The 14,878-nt window shown below is 36.2% G+C and overlaps 1 protein-coding gene and 1 pseudogene across 2 annotated transcripts in view; one reads left to right on the plus strand and one right to left on the minus strand.

The window, feature by feature from the left end:
• The window catches only part of DGKB (diacylglycerol kinase beta), an 835,840-nt gene that overhangs the window by 35,550 nt on the left and 785,412 nt on the right, over positions 1-14,878 (minus strand). The gene's annotated exons all lie outside the window — the stretch shown is intronic.
• Positions 4,685-5,138, plus strand: LOC119242919 (60S ribosomal protein L23a-like; annotated as a pseudogene).

Here is a 14,878-nt window from a genome sequence, read left to right on the forward strand (position 1 = left end):
GAGTTACTGTGTCTCTTAGACCATTTATGTAAAAGCACTGCTGGTCAAAAGTAAATCTTTCTCTTCTGGCAGTCTACCTTCAGAAAAAAAGGCTATATCACTAAATAGAATTAAATCTCAGCAAACTTCATTTGGAACTTTTTAATATCAGTAAAATAGAGGATGAGAGACTGAAATCTCATGTGCTGCCAGAGAACCCTTGAAAAACCAGCTGAATTCAACATTCAGCACAACAGGAAGAATTGCTGGTTAGAACAGCATGTGTGCTTAAGATGTCTGGTGACTGGTCATTGTCACTGGACTGAGAACATACCTCTCAGCCGAAAAGCAGGGCGGGACAACGGAAGCGACACCGTTTCAAATGCTAACAAACACTTAATACCATCATTGTCTCATCATTCAAAGAGGAACACTTCTTGAATCACTAAGGCCTCTAGGATAGAATTGTTGGACTAGAGAAGACTGCTTAATTTGTTGGTTTTTTTTTTTTTAAGCTTATAATAGATGGTAGGTAGACAGGGCCCAGGGCCTCCCCTGGTGGCACAGCGGTTGAGCGCTGGGTGCGAAGCTGCCCGCAGCCTCTGCAGCGCAGGTTCCATCCCCGGCCGCCCATGAGGGTCCCACATGGTGCGCAGACCTCTCCTGCCGCGCCCACTGCTCTCTTCAGCAGTGTATTTCATCCATCTGCCTGTCCTGTTCCCTGCTCTGGCTCTGGTGAATTCTCTCACCCTCCTGTACTTCTGACTGTACCCAGTGCTTGTATAAATAAATAAATCTTAAAAAAAAAAATAGATGGTAGACAGCTGGACTATCATATCTAATGGACTACCTGTTAAAAAGTAAGTGCACTTTCTATACACCTGGATTCTGTTCTTTGTATATATCCTCCCTTTTGTCCTTTCTATGCAGTAGGATCGTGTTATTTTCTAACTTTATGGCCACAGAAAAAGAATTATATTATGCTTGGATTATTAAATTGAATTAATGTTGACATAAGTCGTTTCTTTTGGATGGAATTTTTAAATTAATCTCATTTGTAAATACTTAAAAGAAATACAATCCCCTTTGTTTTGTCAATTATGAAGTTAACAGAGAAATGCATTCCCCATATGAAACCACTTAGAAGAGAGAACTTGCATCCTACTACTGTAGAGGAGGTTTTCACTATTTACCTCATGATACTTATTAATCATGTACTGACAAGTTTCCAAAGAGCTTGATTTAAAAAAAAAAAAAAAGAATAAGCCCTTGTATATAGACATGTTGAGGGATTCAGATAAGTACAAAAGGTCTCTGTGAAAAAGTTTTCCTTTACATTTTTAAAAAGCAATGTCATTTGATCTTCATAAAAGAACTGCAGTGATATTAATCCAGCTGTTAGAAAATACAACAACGTTCATGATTAATAGTAATGTGAAAAGTAGAATTGTAACATTTGAAGTACCTTTACCCTTAAAAACACTACAGAATATAAAAGAACAGAGACATGCAAACTTTAAGATCTCCAACACCAAGAAACTAAGGATTTTCTTTCCTTTCCAGGAGTTGTTTTGGGGTTGGGAGAAGTTAAAACGTCTTTATAATACAAACTTTATTAATAGAACTCATTCTCCAAACTCTTCTTATGAGATATATCCTTTAAAAAAATAACATTAAATACTATTACATTGATACTCTTGGTATAAAGAAAAATTTATTCTATTTAGTCATATTCTTTTAAAAGTTATTTGTTTAAAAGGGCTTCACTGTATTGGTCTTGTAGCCCTTCATACAACAGAACAAAAGCAGTTCTATGAAAGAAGTCTAAACTTGGACAAACCGTAAAAAAAAGCAAAGTTCCTCTCTGTTTTTATCAAATTTGATTGCTGCAGCTGTTCCCAGTTTCTGTATTTTAAAAATAGCCTTATTCAGTGCCTTGTTGGCTAAAGGCCAGAGTGCCATTAGAACATGCTGTACGGAAAACCTCTATTCAGTTACAGATACAGAAATATATTTAAGATCAGTGGGGGTCATCTGCAGCAAACACTTGTAAAAGAAAATAGAATTTTAATGTGTTTGGACTGATCGCCACTTTTACCAGATAGTTTAATGCTGCTGTGTGCAGCTATCCTATTATTTTTTTCCTCTTAGTCAGGTAAAAATGCAGAATGAGTGTCAATTTCGTAGGAAAAACAATATTAGAAGGGCCTATTTTTCAAACAGCAGTTGTATAACTGAGATACACATTTCAAAGAGCACCTGGTTTCTGTTTGACAAGTTCATAGTCAGGCGTCCATCCAGTGGAAAAGGTAGGTATTGAGCAAATCTACAAATGGAATCACAACTTCTCTCTGACATAGATCACCTACCCAAGGTCACCAGGTGTGAAATAGACCAATCTGTCCAAGGAGAAGGAGCCAAGGGACTCCTTTTGGATGGATAAACACATGTCTTTGGCCTCAAAGTGTGTGGGAAGAGGGTCAAAGAATTGAATTATTCAGTGGTGTCTGGGAGATGTACTCTACAACTATTCACTTCTTTCCTTTTTCCTCAACAAATGATTGAAACTAACTTTTGAGACTAAACAGATTATAAAGCATGTAATTTGAGTTGCAAGTAAAAGAATCTGATTTGCATGGATCATCAATACAAGGAAGGAATTTCTGAAGGCAGGGAATGAGGGCAATAAGAACTAGCAAGCAAGGCTCTAGGGACAACCAGGTGAGAAGGGAAGCTTTCATTAGAGAATTGAGTACCCACTGTCAAGAAGTGAAGCACCTGAAATTTTTACCTTTGTTGAAAGCTATCATGTTAGTTTTCCACGATTTTGGGGAGGCTGGCAGAACACAGAAGCCTCTGTAGCCAGAGACCCCAAATTTTGTTACTTACAGCAATCATATTTATTAGTCCCCTGAACACCAAATTCCACAGAATGAAGTAAAAAGCATTTTCCCATGAATCAAAGGGTAGCAGAACAACTAGGTCAGTACTCTGTTGGCTTCGTGGGATAGGCGTGGGCTCCCTATGAATTCAGTAGCAGAAATAAGACCCAACTGATTTTATTTCTACAAGCAACAGGGATGAAGAGATGATGCCTCGGTGTTCTAAGTTTAGGTCACAGTAGAAACAAGTCGAGTGGGGTGGATTGGCAAGTAGAACAAAATGGCACCTTGGCGGCTGCCTACTGCAATGAAGCCCTTTATTGTACTATTAAATTAATGCAATTATTTTACTATGGTATTGCTTCATGATTTTTGAAATAAAAGTTACAGTGATGACAAAGTATATAATTTCTTTGTTCTCTGCATAGAGACATAAAAAAGACATTTTTTTCTATTTACCACATGCTTATTATCATCTCAGAAATAAGAACAAAAAAAGGTTAAATCAAAATATATCAAAAACAAAAGTCCTGCACTAGTTGCCTGGATAAGGGCTGAGTATATAGTGTTGAGCAAGACAAGCAAACTCTTAAAACAAAACAGTGGAAAGGGGAAGTTCATATTTCCCTGTCAGTTCTGAACTAGGAATAAGTCTGCAGCGCCTGGAGGGCAACAGGTCTTGGCAGGGCAAGGAGTCCTTCAGGTTTCTGGTGGCTTGAGCACTTGTACTCAGCCACTCCCAAATCTAGTCTTGGATTTCTCAGTTACATGAGCAAATACTTTGTATCTTTTAAGATCACTTCAAACGTTTAAGATAAAAAGGGTCTAGCTCTGCTTAGTCAGTTGAACTGGGTTTCTTTCACTGGCAAGTGAATTACACCCGAGTGACATAACTTCTGGCTCTTATTCCTGCTAAATCAATCATCTTCAATATCCTTTGGTGGTATCTCTTTTCTTCATGGACACATATCATTCGTTCGTATTCCTTCAAGGGCATTCAACTATCCGTAATCATCACTTCATTATGAAAATTTTTCTCTGTGCATTTTCACCCCTTGTCCAAACTACAATTTTCTGTTCCTTAAACAGGCCCAACTGCCACCAGTTAGCCACCAATGACGTGGCAATTGCCCCTTCCTCTCCTACTTAAATTTCACTGGTATCTTTAAGGAAAGGTTTAGTAACATGTTTCCTGTAGTGTTTTCCTTCTGTCAGCACCCCACTGCTAATGTTTTAAAAATACAAAGTCTTTAGCATCCTTGGGCACTAAACCTACTACTCTGTGAGCCAACAATCATAAAATCAAAGATTCATATAGAGTGGTCTCCAGAGTGCAAGACTTAGCAGTTAAAAAATGACACCTACCACTTTGCACTTTGGTTATCTCAAAGTCTAATGGACTACACGAGAGCTCCTTACTGTTGAGTGGGATCATTATTAATATATTTTAGTACAACTCTGACTTTCCCCCTATACTACTCATAAAAACATGCCCATTTCGAACACAGCTATTATGAATACATGACTATATCATTTTGTTTCATCTTGATTAGGAAGTTTGTCAAGAATTTTAATATTCGTGTCTTAAATTTTATCTTCATTTTCATACATATTACTTCATAATAGATTTAACATTCACATCTTATTCATTCATTTATTTCATACAATAGGGTTAAGTTGAGGCCCAAATAGATGCTCAGTAGGTCACTCCATGCCAGGCATTGTGGACGGTAACTAAAATGAACATGAATGAAGTTATAGCTCTGAACCACAAGGAGATCAGTATACTTAAAAGAACTCAGATGTAGAACATTTTCATGAAAATGGCTCCAAAAATAAAGAAGGAAGGCCCGGGATCTTCCCAAAGTCAAAGCCAAAGCATGAGCTTTGAAAGTCAAAAAAGCAGTACTGGAAGGCATGCGAAGCCACAAGAAAGAAGACCCACGCATCCCCCACCTTCTGGAAGCCCAAGATACTATGTCTTCCTAGGAAACCCAAATATCCTGGAAAGAGCACTCCAGGAGAAACAAGCTTGACCACTGTACCATCATCAAGTTCCCCCTGACCACCGAGTCAGAAGAAAACAATCCACTTGTGCTCATTGTGGATATCAAGGCCAATGAGCATCATGTCCAACAGACTGTGAAGAATCTCTATGACATTGATGGGGCCAAAGTCAACACTCTGATCAGACCTGACGGAGAGAAGAAGGTGTATGTTCCACTGGCACCTGACTAGGATGCTTTGGATGTTGCCAACCAAATTGGGATCATCTAAATTGAGTGCAGCTGGCTAATTCTACATACAAATTTTTCACCATAAAAAAGGACTGAAATGTAAGAAAAAATGAACTTAATGATACAATAGACACATATTTGAAGTATACACTGCCCAAATTGGACAGTATTTAAATCTATGGATGGTGGTTGGGAGTGGGGAGAGTTGGAATGGGAGGAGGTTAGAATATGTCTTTCTGTAACTGATGATACTGAGGGTAAATTTCATTTTTCCAATGTTGAGTTGAATGAACCTTTTCTAGAATAAGAAAGTTATATGGCAAACCATGTTTCAGAAAAGTTGCATGTTCAGTGAACTATAAAAAGGTCCATTTCTTGGATTATAAATAGAAAGGGGAAGAGTAAGGAGAAAAAAAGCAATGAGGACTCAATCATTAAGGACCTTATAAACAATGCTTGGGAGTTTGGATTTTCTGCACAGTTCACTAGGAACCAGCTAAGATTTGATAGCTAAGTAGAGAAGTGATTGGATTGCATAAAACAACAACACCAACAACACTTTAGGGAATCATATGGAAGACAGATTGTAAGAAAATGAAGTAAGAGGCAAGGTGATCAATTAGAGACTCACTGAAGTGATCCTTCAGTTGAGAATGAGACTTGAGAGATGACAAGGAATTAAAGTGAGACTGTAACCATATGCATGGAAGGGAAAGTCGTTTAGAAAGAAGAATTTTGACAGTACAATGACAATGGAGTGGGGAGTCTTACAAGGCATGATAATGTGCTGGTTCAAGCTTGTAAGACAAACCAATGACAATGGCACCAACCAAGATGGGGGAAAGCTGAAGGAAAAGCAAATGGGGAAGCAGTATGTGCTCTGTGGTTCTTTTACACAGAGCTCTTGAAACTCCACAAAGAAGACTTCTTGGAGCCAAGATATCTGAAGATATGAACATTATTTCCAAACTAACTTAAAATTAGGGATAAGAAACATGTACTCTGTTGCTTGATGTCTGGTGTTATTTTGTTTTGGTTTTAGATTCCCAAATGCACAACCTGGCACAAAGCAGGCAATCAATAAACATGTTGAATTAATAATAATGTACTGTATTAAGTACACTTGAAGTATTCCTAATTGTCCTCTATTATTGTCTCTAAAAGAAAGATCGACTCACCTTTGATTTTGTTTTGTACCGTGTAGTAGTTAGAGAAAAATGACTCATGATTTCAGAGAAAATTTCTTGAAGTGACAAATGTATTCCTTTTGATGCAAGGTAAATATGGATGGATTATCTTTCACACAGTAATTATTTCTTATAATTATCTGGTTCTATTTAGTTTCCCACATTTTTCACGATTTAATATAACCACAAAACTTGACACTATGCTGAAACCATTGTTAGGTTGATTATTTTTAAAACTTGCAACATGAAATATTTCTTTCTGATACAAATATACAAGCGGGGAAAGTGAGTTGGAGAAGATAATTTGTTCACAAACAGTGAGTGTCTAGGGTTCTGCTTAAGATTCCACACTTATTCCCTATATTTCAAGAAACCCAATTAAAAGATTTCTTGAACAGTTGTCATTACTTGTTGAGATCTTATTAATTTGTAAAAGCAAAAGCTGTTGTTAACTAGCCATTCTGTTTGCTGGGCATTTCTTTGTTATTTCTAATTCTCCTCAATTCTCCTCATGATCAACAATATCGATAATTTCATTATTTTTACTGGCTGCTTTAAAGAGTGAAACCAATTTGTCACATACTTTGGTGACTTTTAAGCAGCATGAACAGATTAGGAGTAAGTTTGTAACAATATAATAAAGTGTTTTATAACTGCCTACAAATATTCTCTTTAAAAACATTTCCAAAAATGATTACAATTGGAACAATTTTTAAAATTAAAAAAATTCTTTCTTTTCATCAGACAGGTACTTATCAGTCTTTATGATGCTAATCATATCATATTGTTAGTTGTTAGAAGTATTTTGTGGATTTCAAATTCTATTAAATGATGATTTATATTTTTGAGATAAGTCACCATGCAAGAGGCACTTACTTATTACACGTTTTTCAGCATATGTTGCAAGTTTATTTTAATGCTGAAGAGGCACATTATGATCAAAGCAGAATTCTGCCCAATTTAAACTGTTCCAAGCTATTTTCATACATTCACTCATGTAATACTGTAAGATTTACATTAAAATGAACGCTTCTCTACAATTAAGTGATTCAGTCAACATTAAAAAAAAGGTGCAAATGTGTGCAACGTGAAAAAAAATCAACAGATGTGCGAATAATCTCTGCTTGGGGGGCCAGTATCAAAAAGAACAGTAGCCAAAAAAAAAAAAGTTGCAAACTGTTTTTTCTATACTGTCAAGTGTTTCTGCACCCACACTAAAGGACAGATACAAAAACAATTGCAGGATTTTCGCTTTTGGTAATTTTATTCTACAATATTAAATTTGAATGAGGTACAAATAATAAACTACCAAGTCAACAATAGCATTTGGAAATGGGTATCTATTTTGATTTTGTCCACTCATATATTCCTCTATACTCTTAATGAGTATAATTCCAAGGGTGGCAATTATTCAACTCTGTTCATAGAAGGTTCATATGTATAAAACAGAATATTTAGCATTAAAGCACTTAAATAGGAGCTAGCTAGTTAGGGCACAATCACACACACACAAAAAAAAGCTTCTGATTTCTAGAGGTCATGAAACCTACAGGCAGTGCATCCAGGTGTGCAGATTGTATACCCATTACTAGGGTCACCATTCACATGCTAATCAAGTGAATGACTACTCCTCAAATTTACAGAGTACATACTGCACAATGATATGCATGGGGACTCCGGAAAAGACCACAAGGCTGTGGGAAATACAAAGAGGTTTATTTAGATCAAAGTGCTTCAAAAAGATCACCTTGACAAAGTACAACTTACATCAGTTACTAGCAAATATTAAACGAACAGAAAGGCACATATGATACAGAAAACCCACACTAGGGGAAAATATGTATGGTGTCAAAAATAACTTTTACTTAACCATTTTAACATATTGTTTCCCTTGTTGGGTGCTGAAGACATTTGTCACGTGTTCTTGCTGCCCAACAGTTTTTAAGCAACCTCCTATGTTTCAGAAACAAAAATCTGCCTTTAGCTGAAGAAGCTCACTCTCTGTGTCTTCTTTGGGATCAGCATTTGACCGAATGACATGTGATCCATCAGAGTGTAATCCACCAGGATATTACCCAGACTTTGCCAATCAGGCACACCAGTTTTTGATTTCAATTTGGAATTCACTGCCTTAAAGAAATGGGTGCCAGGCAGAAGTGACTGTGCCTGGATGGTGCAGAGACACTGTCTTCTAAGGGCACAGTGTTAGAAGTGCTACGGTAGCATCCTGCATGCTGCATCTCTACAGCAATGTGTTGCTCTGGGGCTCAGACATAGTGACAGTCGAGTTACCTGTGGGAAAGTTAAACGATGTAATTTGCATATGTCTTGGTTGTTAAGCCTGATTCTCTGTCCAATGGAGAGATTTGGGAACTACTAATATCATTAAATAAATTTGTCTTTTCTTACACCAGAATGGATCCTACTGTTTGCAAGTATAAATCCTGATTGACATACATGTCGAAGTAAATTGATTTTCATCCTGTGGTAGCAAGCTTTTTAATTCCACCCTTTTATTGTATTTGGGACTGAGGGCATGAAAACAGTCAGGGTGAGAGTGTACAGGTTGAACAAAGAGAAGAAACGGATTCTATACTACATACTCAAAGAAAAGGAAAACATTTTTTAATTAACAATTTCAAAACTCAATGTGATTTATCAACACAATTTCTCATGTGACCTTGAATATTTTAACATAATTTTGTTTTTATAGTTTTATATTATTATGTCAGTAAAGCTTTACAATGTAAGTTCTGGGACCAGGTTGTTGTTATTCTTTTTTTTTTTTTAAAGATTTATTTATTTTTATACAAGAACCGGGGTACAGGCCAGAGGGTAGGAGGGTGAGGTGCGCAGGAGGGTGAGAGGATTCGCCAGAGACAGAGCGGGGAACAGAACAGGCAGACTGACTGAAAACACTGCTGAGGGGAGCAGCGGGCGAGACAGGAGAGGTCTGCCTCACCATGTGGGATTCTCGCCGCTGACTGAGATCGAACCTGCGCTGCCAGAGGCTGCGGACAGCTTCGCAGTGCGGCGCTCAACCACGTGTGCCACCAGGGAGGCCCCAGTTTGTTGTTCTTGAAGTATTAATTGAATGACCTTGAAAATATTAATCTTTGCAAACACCTGCACCTTCATCTATAAATTAAAATAAAAAATGCCCAGTAAAAGAATATATTCAACACACTTAACACTGTGCTCAGCATAGGACTGGACACTCAATAGTTACTATGGACATAATAAATAAGAACATTTATTTAATCCGAAAAGTAGCCTGAGAATAGAAAAGGAATAGTGAGTAATGTGTGGATTCTTGAACTACAGTGGGAGTACAGTATTAGAAGTTCTTAAAAACTTGAAGAGAATGAAGACTCATCTAGGATAAAGAAGTAGAGTCTATTTAATCCTCATCTTTGATGCCGGAGGCAAGATACTAGTGGGGGTTCTAGTTCTACTTCAAACAGTTCTCCATTTCATTGGATGCCAAGGATCACCAGTCAGTCTGATTCTCCATTTTTAGAGAAAGAAAGTCTTCTTTCTTTCTTCTAAGTTATCAGCTGAGGTTTCTTTGTACCTGGGTGCATGTATGTCAGTATCTCTGTCTTGAACAAAAGAGCTCAAAATGAAAATAGCTGCATCAATTTTAGAATCCTTTTGGATGCTGACTTTTATTGGTTTCTTCTTCATTTTTTGGTGTTGTAGTTTGAAGTCTTTAATTTTGGAATACAAGAGTACCAGTTTCTGCAGCTAGCATGATTCTCTAAGTATTGACCGAATACATACCTCATATTTATTCACTCCTATTATGGGGTTCCAAGAGTTGTCAGAAATAAACAAAAGCATATAAACAGCCCCTGGGATATGATTCTTTTTTTATTTTCTCATTTATCCATTTTGTTTCTTCATTCTTCCTTTGGTTTCTCTTCTTCCTTCCTTAATTAGCTTGTCTCTTGGTAAAATATGTGTTCTATGCAGTGAATCACTAAATTACTAGAGTAATACTGATATGATGGATACCTTGTTTCTCTTTCCTCTGCTGGGTGCATGGCTAAGTCTCAAACAGAAAACACTGGCTATAAGCTGAGTGGGAAATAAGCAGGACATGAGTATAATCTGGGAAACTATTACTACGGATGAAAAAAACTTTAAAAACCATCACCATTCATCTATTTTTAAAATGTAGCTCATGTTTAAACATTTATTTGTTTCAAATGAATAATGAAAGGCAGTTCCATCTCCCCCACAAACCCAAATTAAATAGCACTGAAATCCCTTTTCATAGATATATTTCAAAATTAGCTATCTGGGAAGATACAGACACTGCTTGCAACTATAAAAACAAGATCAAAACATTTTGATGCCCTTTCCCCACTTCAGTAGGACAGCAACTACATAAGACTATTCTCCAGAGTAATGATCTTGCTTCCGTCCAAAGGTTTTTTTTTATCCCACATTCAGGAGGTCATATCCAGTCTTCAGTTGCGCAGGCTCCACTCCTATTAATTTAAAAAGGGGGCGTCAGAGGTTGACGCTCAGGGAAATCTGTTCCTTAAGAGGTAAGCTCTATCACTCTGCCATTTGTAGAAAAAAAGAATTTTGCTTTGGAAAAATAATCTAAAATAGAATCTATCTTCTTTACTAATAAGAAATAAAGATAAATTCTAAAATAGAAGTGAGTAAGATATCTTTTGCTTGAATATTGTTCAATTGAGTTCCTTGTTTTCATAACAGTTTCAATTTTTATTTTTTGTTTGTTTGGATCTGATTTTTTTTTTATCATCATCAACATCATTTTGTTAAGCTATTTGGCAGATACAAAAGGTTATTCACCCTATGGCTCTCTTGTTTTTTTACCAAAATGTTGAGCACTCATTGAAGAGAATGAAAGAAATCTGGTTGAAGATGCAGGTGCACTAATAAATGGGTGGTCTTTGGATTACAGTATTTATGTGTACTATGGCAAAGCTGAACAGAAACCTAAATGTTATACATACAAAGTGGTACAACAAGAACATCTGTGTTGGGGGTATTGAACTGGCATGGCTAACACCTCCAGTGCCAGGTGCAAAGGAAATTTCAATACAGCTTAAGCAATCTTGACTGCTAGCATCTGCCTGCATCAGATTATCTCCTATGTTCCTAGTCTACCACTATCCATTAGAGCATTTATATCATACATCTGGTGGTGGAATGGCCAAGCAAGAAGTAGCGATGCCTCCATTACTGGGGCAAATGCCTGATTCTTTAATTCAACACAAAGACAAACAGGAATTCTTTTCAGGCTCAAGGACAACCAGCCAATTCTTCAAATACTGATTAACTAAAAGCACTCCAAAAAGATGGCTGCTTTGTCCTTTCAGCTTAGTTAAATATATATCCATGTGCATAATTTCAAAGGTAACTCTTCAGTTTAAAACTCTGTCTTTAAATATTATTGCCAGTGGAAAAAAAACACACAAATTTCAATGTGTCATAAGATTCACAACAGAGTGTTAATGTGATTAGGCATGATAACGTTACATACAATTAATTTTCAAAATCAGCCAGTGAGATAGGTGAGAATAGAGACCTTCCATCCAGAAGTCTCCACATCACAAAATTTCACAACAAAGATTATGTACTTTGAAATATCTATATATTTTCTAAAGTTCTCAATGTTTCCAAGATTTACAATCATCCACTCAATTGATTAAAACAGATAATTTAAATAGTCTTTGATACCTCTATTTCTCCTTCCCTAAACACTTGTCAATTAACTTTTAGAACTTAAACAAATCATAAATCAATGATAATGTATTTTATAAAAACAAGCAATAATGTTCTTCCACTGTCATTCCAATTGTGTCCATCTTTATCATGAAGTTGGCGTACAGCCATAGGATATTTTGTCTATTCTTATATGTTTCTCATATGTATGGTATGTATGTGTCTATATATGTGTGTGTGTGAGTTCAACAACAAAAAAAAATGGATCAGTTTGTCAGTTCAAAAAAAGTCACATGAATATCCAAAGCAATCCTCACAAAAAAGAGGAAGAATGACAATATTACACACGTCCAGACTTCAAACTATACTATAAAGTCATAATAAATTAAAGAAGCATGATACTGAAACACAAACAGACACAGAGATCAATGAAATAGAATTGAGAACCCAGAAATAAATGCATACCTATATGGATAGTAACATAAAACAAAGGAGATAAGAATGTATGCTGGGACAAGGAAAGTTTCTTCAATAAAAGTTTGGAAAACTAGACAACTGTTAGCTAAAGAATGAAACTAGGGCATGTTCTCATATCATACACAAAAATCAACTCAAAAATGAATGAAATACCTGAAACCATAAAATATATCGAAGAAAACATAGGCAAAATATTCCATGACACAAGCTTCAGTGATGTCTTTGTAGTTATGTCCCCAGCAGCAAGAGACACAAAAGGTAATATAAACAATTGGGACTACATAAAAATAAAAGTTTCTGCACAACGAAAGAAACTATAACTAAAACAAAGAGAAACACTACTGAATGGGAGAAAATATTTGAATACCATACATCAGACAATAGAATGATATCAAAGAGCTATAAAGAACTCATACAAATCAATAATAAAGATTAAAAAAGTGGGCAGAAGAGTTAAGCAGACACTTCTCCAAGAAAGACAAGCTGACGGATAACAGGCATATAAAAAATGTTTATTATCAATTATCAGGGAAATACAATGAGAACCACGATGAGATATTACCTTAGTCCTGTGAGAATGGCCTATATAAAAAAGACCAGAAACAACAAGTGCTGGGTAGATGTGGAGAAAAAGAATTTAATGTGCCTCTAAAGAAAGCTGTCTGGAGATTTTTCACAAGATTAAAAATGACTCTGCCATATGACCCAGCCATTCCACTGATAGGTATCTACCCAAAGAATACAAAAACACTAATTAAAAAGGAAACTTGCAGTCCTATGTTTACTGAAGCACTAGTTACTATCATCAAGCTATGGAAACAACCCAACTGCCCCCAAACAGATGAGTGCAACAAGACGTGGTATACACACACAAAATGGAATACTACTTGGGTATCAGAAAGGAAAAACTCATGCCACTTGTGTGTGGCTCTATGGGTGGAGCTGGAAGTGATGACACTATGCTAAATAAGCCAGAAGAAAGATAATACTGGAACCATCCATCTATCAATTACTTGTGCAATATAGAGAAAACAAAGGGTCAAAGACAAAGTATTTAGACCAAGTCTTTTCCTATTATGGTGCCGCAGTGAGAATCTTTTATATTTGGTTTTATACATAGTTCCCCATGAGTGTTTCTCAAGGTCAAGGAAAATAATTTTAAAAGATATTACCATATTATATGCTCAAGTAATAATACTTGAATTTGTTAAGTAATAATACCTGAATTTGTCACATTTCTGTCTGGCAAGGCATTGCCTGTCCCTTATTCTGCACTATCTTATTCCAGAATGTATTATGAATAGAGTTGAAAAATAACATATCTCCCTTCAGAACAAAAGAAAGGAATGTTTATTCTATGATATAAGTTTCCTTTAAGCTCAGAGCCCTTTTTCTCTTATGCACCTACTGCCTAGACAAAAGTTATCTGACCCTCTCTGGGTTGTGTTCTGGAAATTGGGGATTGGGGAATCAGTGCCAAAATGCTGCTATTCTGGATACTGCTATTGTTATAAATAATAAGTTATACTCCATCTCTAACCCAGGGTTCTTGTGTCTTCCACCAGCATTCATCAAAATATGGCAATGGCCAGACAATTTATATTTTTATACAAGAGTATAATCTTCCTGATATAGCAACAAACTTGCTCATTGATAGCAACAAAGTTTTCCTTTTTGTTTCCAGTAAAATAGGAGAAAAATGGCATCTCATTATTTTAGTTTATATTTCCCAAATTACCAGCATAGGGAGGTTGAACATGTTTCTTTCTTCCTGTATTAGAATTTTTTTTTTCTAAATTAGTTGCCTTTTCCCCTCTGCTCTACTTTCTTCTATCACATAATTATCAAAAAAGCATTTAATAAATTTCTAAATGTAGTGCCTGGTTCTACCTATAAGGAGGTAGCACAATTTTGAAAATATCAACAGAAGATCAAGTATATGAACTGCTTCTTCGCTCTTAACTAAATTAATTTCAAATTAGTAAGACCTAAGGAAATACATCAGAGAAGAGGGAGTTATGTTGACTGCTCATGGATGTTAGCTTTCACTTCATTTGTCTCCCTCTCCTCCCACTCAACCTTTAATAGGCCCTATCTGTGAGCCAGGCTGCTGTTAGATAAGTCAAGGGAGTTCATGGCGGAATGGGGGAATTAATGTGTAAGGACCTATCTTCATAGTGATGATGAACAATAAGACAAAACCACGAAGGTAATGCTTAGTGATTGGAGGTGGCATTTGAAAGTCTTAAGAAAAATGTGGACACTTGCTTGGTGGTTGAGGGGCACAGCAACAATTTCCATACAAAGAAAAAAAGAAGAATGTGACCAGATAGGGCAAATATAAATAATCCCATAAATGAGGAACATTATAACCTGAATTATATATAGATCTGCAGGACAAAGCGGTTAA

Source organism: Talpa occidentalis, unplaced genomic scaffold, assembly GCF_014898055.3.
Source record: "Talpa occidentalis isolate TD23 unplaced genomic scaffold, MPIMG_talOcc4v2.1, whole genome shotgun sequence".
In the NCBI taxonomy this organism is placed as follows: domain Eukaryota; kingdom Metazoa; phylum Chordata; class Mammalia; order Eulipotyphla; family Talpidae; genus Talpa; species Talpa occidentalis.